Source organism: Macrotis lagotis, chromosome X (assembly GCF_037893015.1).
Source record: "Macrotis lagotis isolate mMagLag1 chromosome X, bilby.v1.9.chrom.fasta, whole genome shotgun sequence".
Taxonomy (NCBI): domain Eukaryota; kingdom Metazoa; phylum Chordata; class Mammalia; order Peramelemorphia; family Peramelidae; genus Macrotis; species Macrotis lagotis.
The window spans coordinates 115,424,618-115,442,958 of record NC_133666.1 but is presented as its reverse complement, the minus strand read 5'-3'; the positions used below and the strand labels follow the sequence as shown (position 1 = coordinate 115,442,958).

General features: G+C 39.0%; 1 protein-coding gene and 1 long non-coding RNA gene across 5 annotated transcripts in view; one reads left to right on the top strand and one right to left on the bottom strand.

Annotated features, from left to right (window-relative positions):
• The window catches only part of ELAVL2 (ELAV like RNA binding protein 2), a 177,377-nt gene that overhangs the window by 157,019 nt on the left and 2,017 nt on the right, over positions 1 to 18,341 (bottom strand). The window contains exon 1 of one of the 3 annotated variants that reach the window (XM_074208742.1): positions 16,799 to 18,204. The exons of 1 other annotated variant lie outside the window; for it this stretch is intronic. The gene's annotated coding sequence lies outside the window, so the exon portion shown is untranslated. Of the gene's footprint in view, positions 1 to 15,630; positions 15,806 to 16,798; positions 18,205 to 18,341 lie in introns of those variants that run through there. One more of the 3 variants, XM_074208744.1, reaches the window with a different exon arrangement.
• The window catches only part of LOC141503505 (uncharacterized), a 67,510-nt gene that overhangs the window by 47,333 nt on the left and 1,836 nt on the right, over positions 1 to 18,341 (top strand). For both annotated transcript variants that reach the window (XR_012472866.1, XR_012472865.1), the window contains 2 exons: positions 9,249 to 9,355; positions 12,105 to 12,219. This is a non-coding gene — a long non-coding RNA (uncharacterized LOC141503505). The remainder of the gene's footprint in view (positions 1 to 9,248; positions 9,356 to 12,104; positions 12,220 to 18,341) is intronic.

The window sequence follows — 18,341 nt, the reverse complement described above, 5'->3', positions numbered from 1 at the left end:
AATACTATAAATTTTTAGAAGATCATAATAATGACATTGAAAAAAAGGCAAAGATAGTGTTATCTGGGTGGGGAACAGCATGAGAACATGTAGAACCTAAATTACACAGGAACTGAATGTACAATGTAATATTTAAATTAGAAAAACCTATTAAGTCTGGTAACTAAGTGATCAACAATCTGATGAACAACATTCTAAGTAGTGTTTGCTATTATCTCCACCTGTAAAAATTGATCTAAAGATTGTCCTAGAGATCTGGTCTATTCTCTGGGAAGACAGGTTTATAAATGAGGCAGAAAGTATTTACATAGTTCAATTCAATGGTCAGATGATTACACCAAAATCAAATTCAATCCCTCATGCTCACTGAGCTCTTTAAGATTACAGAACATTTAAATAAAACTCTGAGTTAAGTTGAAAAAGTAGCATTACCCCTACTTTACAAATGAGAGAACTGAGGTACAATGGTTCACCCAGATGTCCATAAAAGTTTCCCAGTTATGAAATATAAGAGTTGGAACTCTGATCCACATCATCTAAATCTCCTATATTATACTGTCTACTTTTAATATTTACAGCAGCATTTACTGCCATCAGGATGACAAAGCTGGAGCTGGAAATGAATTGACAATTTATCTACTTCAACCCTCTTAAAGGAAACTAAAGTACCAGTGTAGATTAATCATTTGCCCAAGGTCACAAAGTGATCAATCCAAATAAGAATTTAAGAATTTAGTGAAATTTTTGCAATCAATTCCCTAAATTGTCCCAAAAAGTTAAAACAGGAGGTTAACAACAGCACAGCTACATGTCTAAACTCATGCTGTTGATACATTACCTGCCTAAGTCAAATATCCTGAGCTTGTTCTCTAGAACAATTTATGTAACACTGACTTAAGGTCTGTTTCCTGATCTAATTCTAGTCATTAAAAAAAAAAAACTAACCGCCTTGATGACTTATTTGATATTCTCTATAGATTACAAAATTTGTTGAGCTTTTAAAAGTAAACATGCCCCTTCTTCAAACACAAGCCTATTTATTTTAAATAGATTTAAGAAGATTCTTGACTATACAAATTCAAACAAGTATCCCATTGCAAGCAAGAACAATAATGAAGAAATGACAACAGCACTACTCCTAAAATAACACTAATTTGGGTTGCAGGTAGTCACCTCAGTAAAGGAAAATAATGGAAAATAGTACATTTGAAGAACTTGGTGACGATAACAAGAATTCAATTCATTAAAAAATCATTTCTAAAGGTTTCTAATAAGCATTTTTTAAAACATCTGATAGGCTCAACAGCAACTTTCATATTCAATATCCTTTACTAAAATTCTTATCAATTCAAATTCTGATAAAAATCAGTGTTATATTTGATTTTTAGCTCTGAATAAAACATTTTCCCCCCCTTTAAAAAATTCTCTGCATTAAACATCAATTTTTAAAGTATTTTGAATTCTACTACCATCCTTAATGTAAATTGGAAGTAAAGATGTGATCATATGACTAAGATTAAGACTAATTTTTACCTTGACCTGCATTTTACAACCCAAACAGGGCAGAGGCCAACAGTGCCTTATTGAGACCTGTGTCTAACACTGTCCTTACTTGACTATCAATTAAAAATCTGAATAAAGTGAAATATGTGCATGAGCTTTTCATGGCATATTCCCTCTGAAAAAGTGAAATAGAATGGGGAGTAGGAGAGGAGGGAGGGATATCAAGGCAGTCCCAACTTTGAACCTAAGTATTGCTTGAAAATCTAATCATTGAACTGATTTTCTATTACATGGGCTCTCCGTGTTTCTAGAAAGAAACTCTACCAGAGATTTCAATCAGCAAATTTAATTGTGGATTACTCAATTAAATCATTAAGAATGTCCTTTCACCTTTTTAACCAAAAGTAAAATTTCATAAAAAAAAAAAAAAGGAAGTTCCTGATGTGGAATCTCCTCTATTAAGGCAGATGTACACTATCTCAGCAATTTCTAAAGGTTAAGAGACTTACCCACAGTCACACAAAAGATGTGTTAAGAGTCGCTAACTTGAACTGAACTTCTGAGTCCATGGCCAGTTCTTAATCTATTAGCCTACACTCCTTTTCTAATGTTAACTATACACAAAACACTGTGACAAGTTTATAAAAGGATACAAGAAATTGATCCAAACAGCAGTGCAGGGGCGGCTAGGTGGCGGCGCAGTGGATAGAGCACCGGCCCTGGAGTCAGGGGGACCTGAGTTCAAATCTGATCTCAGACACTTAATAATTTCCTAGCTATGTGGCCTTGGGCAAGCCACTTAACCCCATTACCTTGTAAAACAAAACCAAAAAAAAAAAAAAACCCCAACCCAAACAGCAGTGCAGAGGAAGACAAGTAATGAAACTCCACAGATTCAAAGCAACTTGTTTCCCACTTCTAGTCTTAGAAAGCTGCTTCTGGTCACAAAAAGTCAAGTTTCTTGAAACTTGTCTATGGTCATAAACTAATGTGGGGATCTATATCTAGGTCTACCTGACTCTAAGGCCAGGCTTTTTTTTCCTATCCACTGCTACATTATACTGCCTTTTAAATAGCATTTTAAAATTAACAGCAAATCTATGGGCCTTTAAACAAATTAATCTCTTCTTACTCAACTACAGAATTTTTATTCTAATTCCAGTCTTTAAAAGGACAAAAAGGGGAAGATACAACCAATTTGCCAAAGAAAGATATCGACTAGCTATTATAGGCAGAAGCTGATTTATCCATCCCTTTAAAACTTCAAGACTTTTCACCTCTATTATTTACTACCAGCCAATGAAGTAAGAATTTACTTTACTCTTAGGTATTATCAAGAAATGAACATATTTGTTCCGTAAGTGGCAATTAATAATACCTAAACTCTCCAGGCCAAAACAAAGCCTACTTTTCATTACTTCAATTATAGGTTCTGACTCCAGGCATCTTTGGGACAAAAGACTTCTGGATCCACCCACCCCAAGTTTCTTTGGACTATGTACACCAGACATAGTGATATCAAGTCATAGAAGGAGTGTATTTTTATTTTCAGTTGGAGTCTGATTTTATATTACATGGGTTCTCAGTGTTTCTAGAAAGAAACTCTACCAGAGACTTCAATCTGCAAATTTAACTGTGGATTATGCTAGGCTTCTACTCAACTAAATAACAAATGATAGAGAGCTAGATCTGGAGTTCAAATCCTGCCTCAGACATTTAAAGTGGGACACTGAGCAAAATACTTAATCTGCACTAGTCATTTGTAAAACAAGAACAATAATAGCACCTACTTTTCAGGACTGTTGGAAGGATGAAATTGAGAAAAAATTTAAAACATTATGTGCTATACTATCAATACTGAAAGTTAAGAGACTTACCCATGGTTTCTTGTGTCCAAAGTAGGGCTTGAAGGAGGGGTTGCTCTCAAGAGAAAATGTATTTTTGAAATCCTCATACTAATTGAAAGTAAAACTTACCAGCATCTAAATCCTAATTTGAGGGTTGAGCAGCTAAGAAAAAAAAAGTTTAGTCAAGACAAAATAGTAAAGACTCTATATCTGATCCCAAGATACCTTACAGTTTAACAGAGGAATAAGATTTAATCAGGGTGGCTTGTCCAAGGCCACATAGCTAGTCAGTGTCTGAGGCCAGAACTCAGATCCTACTGAATTCAGGATTGGTTCTCTATCCATGATCCCACCTACTGCCTGAATGCCTCGAATCCAAGGCCATCTCCAGTTTTCCTTATTCATATTTGGACACTGGACCCAGATGGCTCCTGAGAAGCAAGTGAGGTTGGTGACTTAGCATAGCACCACCTCACTCAAATCCAATTCACTTGCCGATGTCATGGTCTTCTTCAAGACAAGCCTCAAGTCTTAATTAGTATTAGTAATTTTTTAAAGTACTATGTAAGTTCTAAGGGAGATTACTACCAATGGGAAAGTAATGAAGAGCAGAACAGTAGAGGCTAATTAGCTCATTCTTCCTGACACTATATTCAGATGCTGTTGTTGGGGGTGGGATTAGAAGTACAAGAAAGAAATGAAAATGGGATACTGATTCACTTGAAAACTAGTCCTTTGAGCTATTTTTATTATGTATCTGAAGTGAAACTATTTTCTCCTTTTTTTTTAAATAAAGAATTCATTAGAAATAAGTTTAGGGAAGAACTAATAGTGCTCTTTTATAGCACCTAATAAAGTCCTATTAAGTTTTACAGTTTCTTTTTCTAAAAGCAAAAAAAAAAAACAAGTAGAAGCTTGGAATTAGCAAAGGAAGATGGCATAAAATTAAAGGGAGAACAACGGGTTTGAGTAGAAGTAATATCTACTCAGGACATCTAGAAGCAGAAAAGAAAGATTAACATTAAAGGCTGAAATCAAAGCTTAAGGGATGGAGAAACCAAAGAAATTTTCAAAGGCAATGGATAGAAATGAAGCTAACAAGCTTTTGAGAAGTAATAGAAATCTGAAGTCACTTAAAAAACAAAAAACCCCAGAATTTCAAAGTTGTTAACAAGTTTTTAAATATTTTTCTAATTAACAATTTATTTCGTCTCTCTATTCTCCAATTCCCCATGGTAGAGGGTATAACTTGTACTAAACATATTCAAACAAAATTAATTTCAGCATTGGCCATTTCCAAAAAGATAAATATCATATTCTGCATCATGCAAAATTCAAAATCTCTTCATTAGTAAGTAGTTAGTACGCTAGTTTCAGAAATTCAATGGAATCCTATTAAAATATTTTACAAAATTAATGTTATCTCCAATGCTTTTCCTGTGCCTTTATTAACTAATGCTGAGAAAAGCAAAAAGGTGACAAAGAGGAAGAAAGGGGGTCCAATAATTCCTAGGTTAGTTAAATAAAATACTTAATTTTTTTCAGTACCACTAATGGAGTGTTTATTTACATTATTAAAAACATCAAGATCTGTTACTTCACAATTCATGAGAGCAACTTGTTTAACAGACAAAAAAATTCAGTTTATTTATTAAATACCTACTCTTTGTAATATACTGTACTAAGAACTGGGATTATAGTAATAAAAAACAACAGTTTCTGCATTTTAATATAGAGAGACAAAGATATTCAGTATCTTCTACATAATACAACATGGCAGGAATTATAAACCATAGGTAGATTTCAGAAATTGAGGAAAAAATTTATTTTACTTTACAAGGTTTCCCTTTTAATTCTACTCTATAATTTATATTTTCTGAGAAGAGGTCCAGAGGTTTCAGCAAACTACAAAAGAAATGTTAAGAAACCCACTTCTATGGGTAGTCCAAATGATAAAAATTTCTGTTTAATCACTGGGGGGTTAAACCCAGCAAGACCTGGTAAGGCCTTTTTTATCTAGTTACTGGAATTCCACACCTTCTCCATAACCTGGATTTGTAGAATTCTATTAAGAAAGCTGCTTGCTTTAATGTACTTTCCAAAGAAATTTCATGTTTCACATATTTTTCATTCAACTTAGTGTTAAAGTATAGGATTTTAATCACAAAAAAATAAAGATATCTAAATATTTAGGAAATTTCTAAGATAAACTCTCAGGTTTTATAGCACTTGGAAAAACAGTCCTATAAGTGATGTAATGGAAGAAAATAACACCGTAAATTACATCAACTTATCCAACACTTCAAATCCTTTTTCGTTTGTCTTTTCTATCCCAGAAGATCTTGAATATTAAATGTTCATTTCATCTGGAAATATTCACCAGCCCCTAAGTTCATACTTGACTGACAAAACAGAGAATCAGCTAACTACCTCTACATATTTCACAAAGTAAGACTCTTCATCGATGAAAATTAGAGACACAAGCAGCTTCAGAAGCAGCTTTGTATATTCCCAACACTGAATGAGGCAGCTCAACTCCAAAGTTGTGACTTGTCCAAAAATTTACATCGACAATAAAATGGTAGAGGGTATTCAAAAACCTAGGACTTTCTCCAAAACCAACACTTAAAAAACTGCACACATTCTGAAAACCCCAAAAGACCAGAACATCTTTCAGCCTTGTTCCTCCTCTCCTCCTTTTCTCAACCAATTCCCTGTACCTAAATCCTAGTTCAGACTTATCTCATACCTAAATGGGCTCTTAACTAGTCTTTCTAAGGTTCTTGGGAGCATAAATCACGTCTTAGCTAAACTTTTTAATCACCCTTCATTTCTAGCAGTTTTCTGCCCACACAAACTCTTCCAGCACAGTCCTGCTAAATCTATTTTTCAAGTACCCTCCCCTTATCTGTATCCCATCCCTGTGTTATTCAGAAAGCATTTTTTCAAATATCTATTAGCAAAGACTAAAATTCAAGGCAAAGCACAATCTAATGTTATCTATCTTTCTAGCCTTATTTTCCAAATCCAATTTGATGCATTTTTATATACCAATAGCCGTATTTTTTTTTATTGAATGGATGTACACTGGGTTATCTCCCTTCCCCATATGCACTACTTTCTCTTCGTATGTTCTACTGAAACTTCTACTTATCAAGATTCTACCTAATTCTTAAGGTTCTTGAGTTCAGTAACTGCATTTTATACCACCTTCTTTCCTACAATGCCCTGCCCACTACATTTATTAAATGAAGCTTTTCATAACAAGTAATACTACAAAAGTAACTCCAAGAGGCAAACAGGAGTCAGAGTCAATCACCATATGCTTTACCACTCCTCTTCCAATTCCATCCCTGGAACTTAAGTCCCAGAAAGGCAAAATCAATTCCTTTAAGATCACAGGGTAAGTAGCAGAATCAAAATCCAAATCCATGGTCTTTCTCCTTATACCATGTGCAGTACTGTTGAAATTTCTTTTTCTTCTCAGGATGAATTTTAAAAGACTTGGTTCTTCAATAATTTAAACACACTTAAGAGAGTGGCAACCCTTCACCTTAAAGGGAGTAATATTAAAAAAAAAATCATCTAAGTTTAATTGTAAAAAAAAAGTTCCTCTTTCCAAAGAGAATGAATGATTATTATTCTTGAGGAAGAAAAGCAGTGGGATCTGGAATTATTTAAATTCACAAATATACAACAATGAAGAACACACCCCTAATTGATAGTTATAGTAGACTCATGTGAGAGTATTTTGCTTGCCTATTAACTTCTTACAAGGATTTGTATTTCCTATTTTCCCCCCCAATACAGGATGAGGAATAGAGGTCTTAGTTTAAATAAATAAATGGGATAAATGGGAGTTGTTCTGAAAACAATTCATGTTGCATAACAAAGTGAAATTGTCAAAGGATAAAGAGACCTACAAGACACATTTGATCCTTAGGTGCAAAAGGCTGACATCTAGTGAGCAAGATATAAGAGTAGTATCAGGAGCTCAAAAAGGAGAGGGGAGGGAAAAAATGCCCTAGAAAGTAAAACTTAAAGAAAAAAATAGACAAGGTGGTGGTGACAAAATGGATAATAGAACCTTTGGGAAAAGCATCTCCGTTGACATGACACAAAGCAGTTAAAGTTAACCATATGACAAGCAACACCTTCATATTGAGAAACCTAACTGTTGATGATTCCATATGCCTTCAATTTAAGTTCAACTGTGCATCTCACCTATTTTGAGTTAGAGGCTTGTGGGTCATGGAAAACATAAGAACAAAATAGGAAAAACTATGTGTATATCCTACTATAGCTAAGAATTCCATATTGTCACCAACTGGTAGACAAACTCTCTTGGGTGAATTTTTATATATACATCCTATACATAGCATATATATATATATATATATATATACACACACACACACACACACACACACAAATGAGATACACGCATTTCTTTTGTTTTTAAAGGCTGTCATTTTAGCAGAAGGGTTATAGAAAGGACAGAAGACAAGAGGTCAGCAAATTCAAAGTTTTTAACCCCAAATGGTGAAAGCATCTTAGAAGTCAAAGTCTACCTCCCAATGAAGCACCAGATGACAATATTAAGTCTCTTGTCAAGTAAGTTTCCCCCTTCCCCCTGATTTTTTTGGAGAATAAGCAGAAAATAAATTCATTTCCTCACAATCTCACAATTCCAGTTCAAAAAATAGAAATAAAATCACTAAGGCTTAAAAGAAATGCAAATAATACACACACAAACACATACACACATATATATCATAGGGGATAAAATGAACATTAAGTAGATATACTAAAGGTATTCAAAACAGTCTGATAGCAAATTAATTTGTAAGCAATTAGCTACCTGTAAACTAATTTGAAATTTAATCATACCACCACAGATTTAGAACTACAAGAGGCCTTTAATATTGTCATCTAGAGCTTCATTGGAAGAATGACTTTTGACTTCTAAGAACTACAAGGGACATAGTCCAACTCTGATTTTATAAATAAAAATCAGATATGAAAGTTCAATTACTTGACCAAGCTAACAAAAAGCTGTCAGCTGTCAGACAGAAGTTTAAACCTACATCCTTCTGACTTCAAATGCAGCACTCTTTTCAGAATGCTTCTCTTCTAGAAAGAATAAAGAAACAATATAAAATTATATTCTCTTAATCATCACCATCAGCGAAATAACTCCAAGACAAAGGTAAATGCTAGCTATAGTACCCTTTTAACTAAGATTTTTCTATTTCCCTTTTAACAATATCCCTGTGAAACAGGAAAGAGGAATTTTATTATTCCCACAGAAAGGTTACATAGCAAAGGATATAATCAAAGCATTTCACTTCCAGTCCTGTTCCTCCTATTTGCTTAAGTTCATATTCGACACCAAGAACTTCAGCGTTCACAGATGAATTTTATTAACAGAAGACCTGGAGTATTTTGGTTATAAGTAGGTACATGAGGCACTGTAAATATTAATAGTCATCATGTTTAAGTTCCAATTCTGATTGTACCAATGAGTAACATAACACTAGATTAGAACTGCTGTAAATAAATCCTTCAATACCCTAGTAAATTTAACAAGACGGTTTAAATGGTTATTTTTAACCCCTAGCTTCCTAGGTACACTGGAACCTCAAAGTGCTGCTCAAAATAGGGCTAATTTCACATAAACCAGGTTCCTGTTGGGTTCTAGACAAAAGCTTAGTTACAGAATTCTAGACATTTCATCATTCAGCTATTTCCAACTTTAAAGTTGTTTCACACTACACACCATCAGGAAGAGCATTTATTAGAAAGAATGCTGGAATTCAAAAGTATACTTCTATTTTCAAAGGATCTAGAATTAAAATGAATCCAGAAAGCTTCAAAATTTCATCTTCTATCATACAGGTAATTTACTGATGAAGCCCATAAAAAATTAAGGTCACCACCACAACCCTTCTCTAAAGTTCTACTCTGATGTCTCAAAGAAAAAAAATTTGCTCAAGGAAAATAAGGTAAGGTTATCAGTTAAAGGTTTAAGAAAAGAGGTCCCATGATTAAACTGTACATCTGTCTCCCAAAGACCAGTCCAGAAAATTAGAAAGAAAACTCTGAGAAAGGCTAGAATCTATCAAGATAAAAAGCAGAGGGTCCTTTGGCCAATACTGTTTTTTGCCATAGCAACTCAACATGACAGGCTTACAAAGGTATGGGACAGTGACAATATGAAATAGTAGAGATCTGAGATAAGATGTTAAGTATGCACATGTATTTGCATACACAATGATGCCTACACAATTATGCAAACAATTGTTAGAAATGTTGAGCTAACCAGTTTGATTCATTTGATCTCCAGAATTTCTGAATAAGTTTATTAATGTTAAACCAGTAAAAAATCAGAATGTTTTCACATCTGTTTATAGACTAATATGAACTTTACAAATTAAATTTTCCAGTCAGTACCCACATAGTTAGGGATCAAAATAAAAGGTAAAGTTGACAGATGGAAGAAAAATATCTTTAAAAACTGAGTTCTAGAGATATAACATTTCAAGTAATGAAAAATAATTTTTAAAATCCAAAAGCTGCATTAAAAATGACTGATTCTTCCAAGACTAGTTCAAATTAACTCATTAGCCCAAAGATAACCAAAGAAGGTGTCCACTTCTCTAAAATATTCTAGCACTGTTGTATAATGAATTAATGAAAAAGTATTTATGTACTTATGTGCCAAGCACTGTGTGAAGTACCGGGAATACAGACACAAAATTGAAAATCACCCAATCCTTAAATTGTTCATATTGTAACAGGGGAATAACACATATAGACCAAAGGTCACCAAGAGGGATATTTCCTTTTGGAAAATTAAGGGGATGGTGAGTGGAGCCATAAGGGAATATAATGACATCCTTTCCAGGAAAAATGACAGAATTAATTTGATTGTGGGTCCAGAACTATAAATCAAAGTGAATATATGTTAGATGGAGAACAGTTTGGGAATAAAAGGGTTAATTGTTTTTATATTTGTTTTTGTTTTTCCCGACCTAGTTTTAAGATAGCTAATGGAGAAATCATGAGATTGAAGTTCTACAATCTGAGCTACCAAAGAACAATCTACCCAAAACATACCTAACAAATTAAATATAACTTCAGTTCCATATATGGGAATATTATACTAATGCACCCAAAAACACTGTAAATAAACTTACTATTTAGATTGGTAACAGTAAAAAGAAAAATTAATCCAATAGTTTAACATGTCCTTTCATTCCCCATCAAAAGCACCGTTTGTTTGTCACTGCACCTATAACCACTGAAAATTGCAAACTTTAAAAGTGCTCTTAATCAAATATTTTTTTCTGAAAAAAAGTACACCTTATTCTGTATAAAGTGGATTCTATGCTATTAATGTGAAGAACAATTTTAGCATGAGAAAAACTGCCAAACAAATGTAACTGGTTTGTTCATCTATGCTCAAGTTAGGACAACCATACCTTTTTGAGAATTTATATGGAATGGCAAGAAATTGACATTTACTACTTTCATCAGAAACATCAGGTCTTCAAATTTCAAATAATCAGACAAAGCCTTGATTTGTTATTTAAAATATTCTCCAATTTCTCCTTTGAGTTTCACTCCCTCATAAAGATTATTCTTTCTACTATGTGAAAAGATATCAATAGATAGCTCAATGATGTACTTCACTGAAATCAGGAGCAGTCTGAATTCTCTAACAGACACATCTTTGTCTTCTTCAAAGTCAATACCTGTAACTTTGGTTTCTTTCCTTTTAAAATGGGGACAATACCATCTAACCCCTCAGTTCCAAGAATAAATGAGAATGTATCTAAAGTAATTTATAACTGGGAAAATGCCAACTTTTTTTAAAACACTTACTAAAAATTCTAAAGCTAAAATTGCTTCTGTTTATGAAGACTATGATTAAGTTTACAACTTCTCCTAACATCAATGGGCAAGATTCTAAATATCAACATTGAAATAATTTGTCTATATTACTCAGCAGTGCTTGTCAATAGAAGCTAATGAGATACTAACCAGGTATTAGGTTCAAAGTCAGTGTTTAAAATGAGTGAAAGGTAACAGACAGTTACCTGAATCCTGACTGGCCTTCACTAATAAGATTCAAGCAGGTAGAATGGTCTCCACAAAGTGAAGCAAGCCTTCTAGGTTAAAAAACAAAACACTCCAAGTAAAAACAGGATCTGATCAGGCATTCACCCAATTACCCCCAAACCTTTTGACACAACACTTTTCCTATTAAGAAAAATTCACACTCTAAAGTTACCAATTTGACTAATAGCTCAGTTCATAAGGAAAGCCACCTGGGGGGGGGGGGACAGAGATAGAAGGCCATTAGGCCATTAGTTCTGCAGTCAAAGCACAGGACTTCAGGCAAATGACTAAACCTTCAAGAGTCTCAAATTTCCATATCCATAAAGTCACAAGGTTGGAGTAGATGGTCTTTGAGGTCCATTCCAGTACTAGAACTACAATCCTAAAATATACTATAGTTTTTTTTTTCCACAAGTAATGAGAATATGACATGTTTAGATATAGAAAGGTAACTTGGAAAATTAATATGAAAGTAATATAAAAAACTCACCACAGTTAAATTCATATCTTGCTTCTAACAAATTGAGTAATGCAGAACAAATCATTTCAGTGTTTTAAGCAATCATCTAAAATTTTAAGTTACAAAAAGTGCCTATTTGCATCAATAAAAAAAAATTTCCTCACTCACAGGGCAGGGGAGTGCAGGATGTCTTCTCCCCCAGAAGCAAGTTCATGTATAATGTCAATCTGTACCAAAGAACGACGATTATCATCATTATTAAAGGGCAGATCCAACCTTTCTCATGTAAGTATATAATACTTTAAAGACTGCAAAGCGTTACATACACATCAGGTCATTTGATCAATAAGTAAGATTATTTGGCTCTAAAAAACACCCAGATTCACAAAATTAGTATAGATGAAAAGCTGTGATATAGCAAAAAAATCCTTCTTTCTCAAATTTCATATTGATTTTGGAGTATTGGTAGCCTGGCTAGAATTAGAAGAACTAAAATGTAATTGCTTCCAGTGCTATTTTATGCTAATGTCTAAGAAGAAGCAAATGTCCCAAGTCAAGTGCTTAGAAAAGTGGTTTGGGGGTTAGTGAAGAACATCCTTCGTTTCCTGCCTACCACCTTGTTGACTCTTATTTTAAAAAAAAAAAGGAAAAAAGAAAAAAGCCTCATGTTTTCATCAGACAGCTATCTAGAACAACCAATCAAGACTAAAAGGATTGGATTAGCTCAATTAACTAAAAGGCAAAGATATCAGAGAGTAGTCATACTTGATACTATGAAACCTGAAAATAAGTTTGTATGTCTGAATGGAGGAAAAACTTAATTCAAGGCGTTTGTAGGAGCAAAAACAAGTCAGATTTAGATTGCTTCAAGAATTTTAACCTAATGCTAAGATTATATACAAAAGAGGTATAAAAGAAAGAATAAAAGGTTCCTGCTTCCCTAAAAATAAATAGGAATAAAAAGACAAACCCATAGCCAAACCCCAAGACCCAGGGTGAATTAGCAAGGAAAATCCAGTCAATCAAATGATCCAGTCATATAAGCTATATATCTATGCAACAAGTGAATTAAGGTGAGTCAATCAAGGTAAAAAACACAGAACACCTGTAAAATTTATCTTTTCTGTTTTACACCTTGACATTCCTTATAACCAGGGGACAGACCTTAAAAAGACTGATACTGTGTACTATTTGATATACTTTGGTTTATATAATGGTGAATGAAATAGCATCTCCCCCCTCCCTAAAAAAGAGTACCATGTGGAAAAAGAAACCCTTTAAACTGCCAAATGTTGGTAGCAACAAGTTACTCAAGCAGGTTTTGAGTCTTCTGCCTTTTGTTCACACATTACCCAAGAGGGATAACATTCATTACAGGAAATTAAAAAGAAAACTTGAAGGAAACGTAAAAGAACTGAGGAAATGTAAACTTATTTGTTCTTTCCCTGAACCCCTGGTCCAAGTCCATTCCCTCTCTACCTTCCATAGGCTAGTTTAAAATATATCTCCTTTCAAATGTGCCTTCATCTGAAACCCAGCAAAGTACAAAACAAAATATCAACATTCCCATCAACTTACTATTTTAAAAAAATGCGTAATTATATGTAACCATGTATTTGATCGAAAATATTTATATCAAAATGTCTGAATATATTAATGGTTATGTTAAAGTTTCAGAAAAATTGAGATTTTTGAGTACTGCTTCATCAAATTACCACAACCTTAGCAAAAGAAAAAAGCCTTGGAAAAATATTTTACTTTTATACTTCTTTCAAGGTCATCACATTGGTCAAGCTTTACCCTAAGGGAATAAAGAAATTGATCTCCAATTGCTAGGGGGTCATTAGCTGAGTTTTGAATGGAGCTAAACAAAACAAAAACTTTTTATTAAGAATCTAAATTTTTAATGAAAGGCATAAACTACCAGGTGAAAAAATACTCTTATAATCATAGATTTAGAAATGGAAAGAACCTTAAAAATCATGTAGTGTAAGGTCCCTGAAGAAAGTAAAGCTCGGAATTGTTCCCCTTTTTGCCCAAAGTCACATACGCAGTTTAGGATTGGAATTGCATGGACTTCAAAGGCAGTACTGTTTCCCACTACACCACAGTCACCATTTACAAAAGTCCAGCATTCTTTTAGCATTTAAAAAAGAAATCAAAAGCCTCAAAAGGTGGAAATGCATTTGGAAACCTAGTTCAACCTTATCAAGATAAAAAGCAACTAATTCCTTGAAGTGACTTGCCCAAGGTCATACAGTTTTGGCTCCAAGCTCACTATATTAAGACACGTGGGGGGCAGCTAGGTACCCCAGTGGATCGCGTCCCTAGTCCTGGAGTCAAGAAAACCTGAGTTCAAATCCGAAATCAGACACTTAATGCTTTAGCTGGGTGACCTTGGGCAAGTCCCTTAACTCCATTGCCTTGCTCAAAAGAAAAAAGATGCGATTAGAGGTAAAGAAAATAAGCTGAACTTCACAACCATCTTGTTCCACATTTTGCAAAACACGGTCAAAGAATGGTCGTTTTTCTGTACATTAAGACGCGTGCACGTTTGATCCTTCTTTAATTTTTGCGGCTCGTTCCCCAGGAATGATGAGGGTCGGCTGCGATTGCCTGGGTCGGGGTGAGGCACGCCGCGAGAAGGGCTCGGTCTGCCGCTCCTCGGGGTGCCCACCTGGAGGAGGCTCTGCCGGCTGGAAGCCGCGGGCCCCCACAGACCTCAGGGCCGGCGGGGCCCCGCGGACACGGGCAGGGCCGGACGCTCGAGGTGCGGCTGCCGCAGTCCGGGGGTCCGGGGGCGCGGGGGCCTCCCCTTGCACGCCGCACCTGCAGCCGGGAGGCGAGCCCTCCGCCGCTCTGCGGCTCCCCTGCGTGCAAGCCCGGCCTGCCGCCGCTCGGCGCAAGCTGCATGCTCGGCCCCCGGCCGGGGGAGGGGGAGCGCCGACGAGCTTACCCGGCCGCCGCCCGTCGGGGTGCCCAGCCACGACCCTCCCGCGCGGGCAGCCTCGCCGCACAGCACGCCAGGGCACAGCACGCCAGGGCCCGGGCGGAGCACGCCAGGACCCGGGCGGAGCACGCGGCGCGAGCCGGGGCGCGGCCCGAAGCGGCGTGCGCTGGGCAGGCTAACTCGGGTCTGGGGCCGGCCCGCTCCCCGAGGGAGGGTCTTCTCCCCCGAGCCGCGCCCTCCTCCTCCTCCTCCTCCTCACGCGCTTCCTTGGCTCGCCCCCCCAGGCCGCGCTGTCACCCCGCACCCAACGCGCCCGGGGCTCCCCACCCGCCGGGCCGGGAAAAAGAGCGGCAAGCTTCGTGGGAGGCGGCCTCCCGCTCCGCCCGGGCCGCTCCGACACGCGCGGCCGCCGCACCTCCCGAGGCTGCACGTCTCCCCTCCCCGCCCCCCAAACACGGCCACTTCGGAAACTTACAGCGCTCGGCCCTGCCGGCCGCTCCCCCTCCTCCGCCCGGGCCAGACCCCCGAGCCCCGACCTCGGGAGGGGGAGGGGCGGGAGCCCTTCCCATCCCGGTGCTTAGCGGGGAGGGGGGAGCGGCGGTGCCCGCCCGGCCCGCGAGGCTGCGTGGCCCGGGGGTCGCCTTCGCCCCGGGAGAACCGCGCCGAGGTTCCCCTCCTCGGGGGCGCGTGGCGCCCTCCTGCTCGGCCCTCGCTCCGCTCCTCTCCCCACCCGAGCCCACACTTGCCTTCTCCGGCTCCGCCGCCGCCGCACGAGGAGAGTCGCTCGGGGGAGGATCCGCCGCGGACAGGCGGCTCGCAGCAGTCCCCCGGCTCGGTCCGGGTGGCGGGAAGGCGGAGAGGAAGCCGGGGATGGGCCAGCCGGCGCCGACCGTGCAATTCCCCTCCCCGCCCCGCGATGCTGACGATCTGCCCTCCCCACGCTCGCTCGCCCCCGCCCCCACCTCTTGCTCCTCTTTCAGGGAGGCCTGGGAAAGAGAGAGACCGAGAGAGAGGGAGAAAGGAGAGAGGGAGGCAGAGTCCCGCGGTTTGTAGAAGGGCGGGGAGGAGGGGCTTCCTTGGAAGAGCGCCAAGAGGCGGAGCCCCGGGCTGCGAGCTAGCCCCGCCGCGGCGGGCTCGGACAGCTCCAGAGAATCCCGCCGGCACAAAGCGCCGTGCAGCCAAGGAGGCGCGAGCCGCCCTGCCTCGGCGTGCACCAGGCGAGGCGCCTCGGACAAACTGACCCCCCTCACACGCACCCGCCCCCTGCCCCGAGGACCCGGACTGGGAGGGAACCGCCAGCCGGCTCCAGGTGCAAATTTGCATAGACTATTGCCGCATTTAAAAGGTTCACCCAGGGAGTTAATTGAGGCGTGTTTATATTGTAGCCAGGAAAGTTAAGTGTCTTCTTTTACACACTCGGCTGAAAGGCGCTTGCCCTTCCTTTAAACTCAGAGAGGCTCCCCTCCCCCGCCTCTCCCCTCCTCCGGAGAGTACCGACTGCTAAAACGAGCAGCTCCTGGTACCTGCGCGGGGAGCTAGACTCTGCTTCAAATGCAAAGTAGGAAATCCTGCGCCGTGCTCACCCCATTGTCAGCCCAGCGCCGCATCCTTCAAACGCCCCCGCCCTTCCGAGAAGCCTGGAAATTGGGAACTCTTCAACGAGGGGGCGTCCCCAGGCTCGTCCTCTCTGCCCGCCCCCACTCCAGCCAATGGCCTCTCCCTTAAAAATCCTGTGCACAGGCGGATCGCGCCCTATGGAGCCTAAGTCAAAACACACAGCACCGGGGACACCAAGGCGGCAAGTTTTCCCACCTGCCCGGCCCTTAATTACTACAAAACACCTGTGGTTCTTTCATTAAGAGCCCCTCGCTTTTCCCTTCCTTTAAAAAAAAAAAAATCACCTGCCATACCTACCAGAAGGTACAGGATAGGGGAAGGAAAGAGACTTGATGGAGCAGTAGGCGTTTGGAATCACCGCAAGAAAGTGCCCGAGGTTGTCACTTCAAGGGCATGATGCGGTTTGATGCAGTGAGGTCCAGGAAGGAGTGCCCAAACACTCTCCCCCACCCCCATCCAAAAGGGGAGGGGGCGGGGAGGAGCTGCGAGCATAGGTAGGGGAAGAACCGGACATTCCAGCCGGCTCTTATTATTCACCTCGGTCCTACAGCAGGAAGAAATGCTCTTAATGGTGGGGAGGTAAAGGGCTTAACTACTTGGACTAAGTAGACAGCCAAAGGGAGGTAGGGAACTCTACAATTATCTAGGGAATCCTGCAGAGTTGTAGACACTCTGCCCAGATCCTCCAAAATGAGGGCGATAGCTCTCCTCCATTTTCAGAAGTGTCTGGATTATCCCACACCAAACCTGCTCCAAATCCTATTCCGGCCTAAATGACCTTTAGCGTTTTTAGAGTTGCACCTAATTAATTTGAGAATTGCTCAACTGGTAGCTTCTTCTTTTTGCTATTTGTACAATACCCTTTAGTGCTTTCTGGCACACATTAATTATAAAATGGTTCTACCAAATCTCCCCATCCTAACTGAAAAATCTTGGAATGCCCCAGTTTTTATTAGCTTATTTCTTTATTAAGTGGTAGGCCTGGCTCTTTAAAAAAAAAAAATAGTTCCCTCTAATGCCACATACAAATGTAATATTGCCTAGCATATTTTATAACTTGGTAGTTTCGTGTTAAATTGAATACCTCTGCACTGCTTAAAAAAGGTGGCAGAGTTGGTGGTGGCATGGGAAAGGGGTGATCGGATTTTCTCTCTACCTTACCTTAAAAGCATGTTATGGTGGTGAAAGGAGTCGGCAAGGCCAAGATTTCCAAGTCCCCATTAAAATGTATGGTCTGCAGCAATACAAATGGATCAGTTTCTGGAAGAAATTTCTAGTGTAATCCAATTAAAATAGTCTTTTACCAAAAAAAAAAAAATCTCAAGGGCCTTCCCAAGTAGAGGCCCCTAAACTGTTTTCCCCTTCCAAGCACATATACAAGCCCCTATTTCTGTCCTTTATGAAAAAGATAGCCCAATTGTTAGATGCATTTTCTTCAATTACTTATCTATTCTTCAGTTCCCCAAATTTAAGCCTTCATTATATAGGTCTAAAATGGATGGTCCAATCTGAAGGAATAGATCAATTTCTCTTTAAAAACATCTCTGGGAGTGATGTAACAAAAAAAGTAGATAAAGGAGGGATGAAGGTGAAGAATTTTATGCAACCTAAGTGGAGAAGAGATTCTGATGTTATTTAGGGAGGTCACTGATAGTCAATCTATGATCCACTATGTGAACCATAAATATCAAATGATTTCCTATTCTTTTCTCATTCTACCACAATAAGTCTAGCTCTGCAACTAGTAATTATGAGTTAAAATACACAGCATCAACACCAGGTTCCTTAACTAATACTTGAAAGTGAAAATGGGGAACATTTACAACCACCAATTTACCAC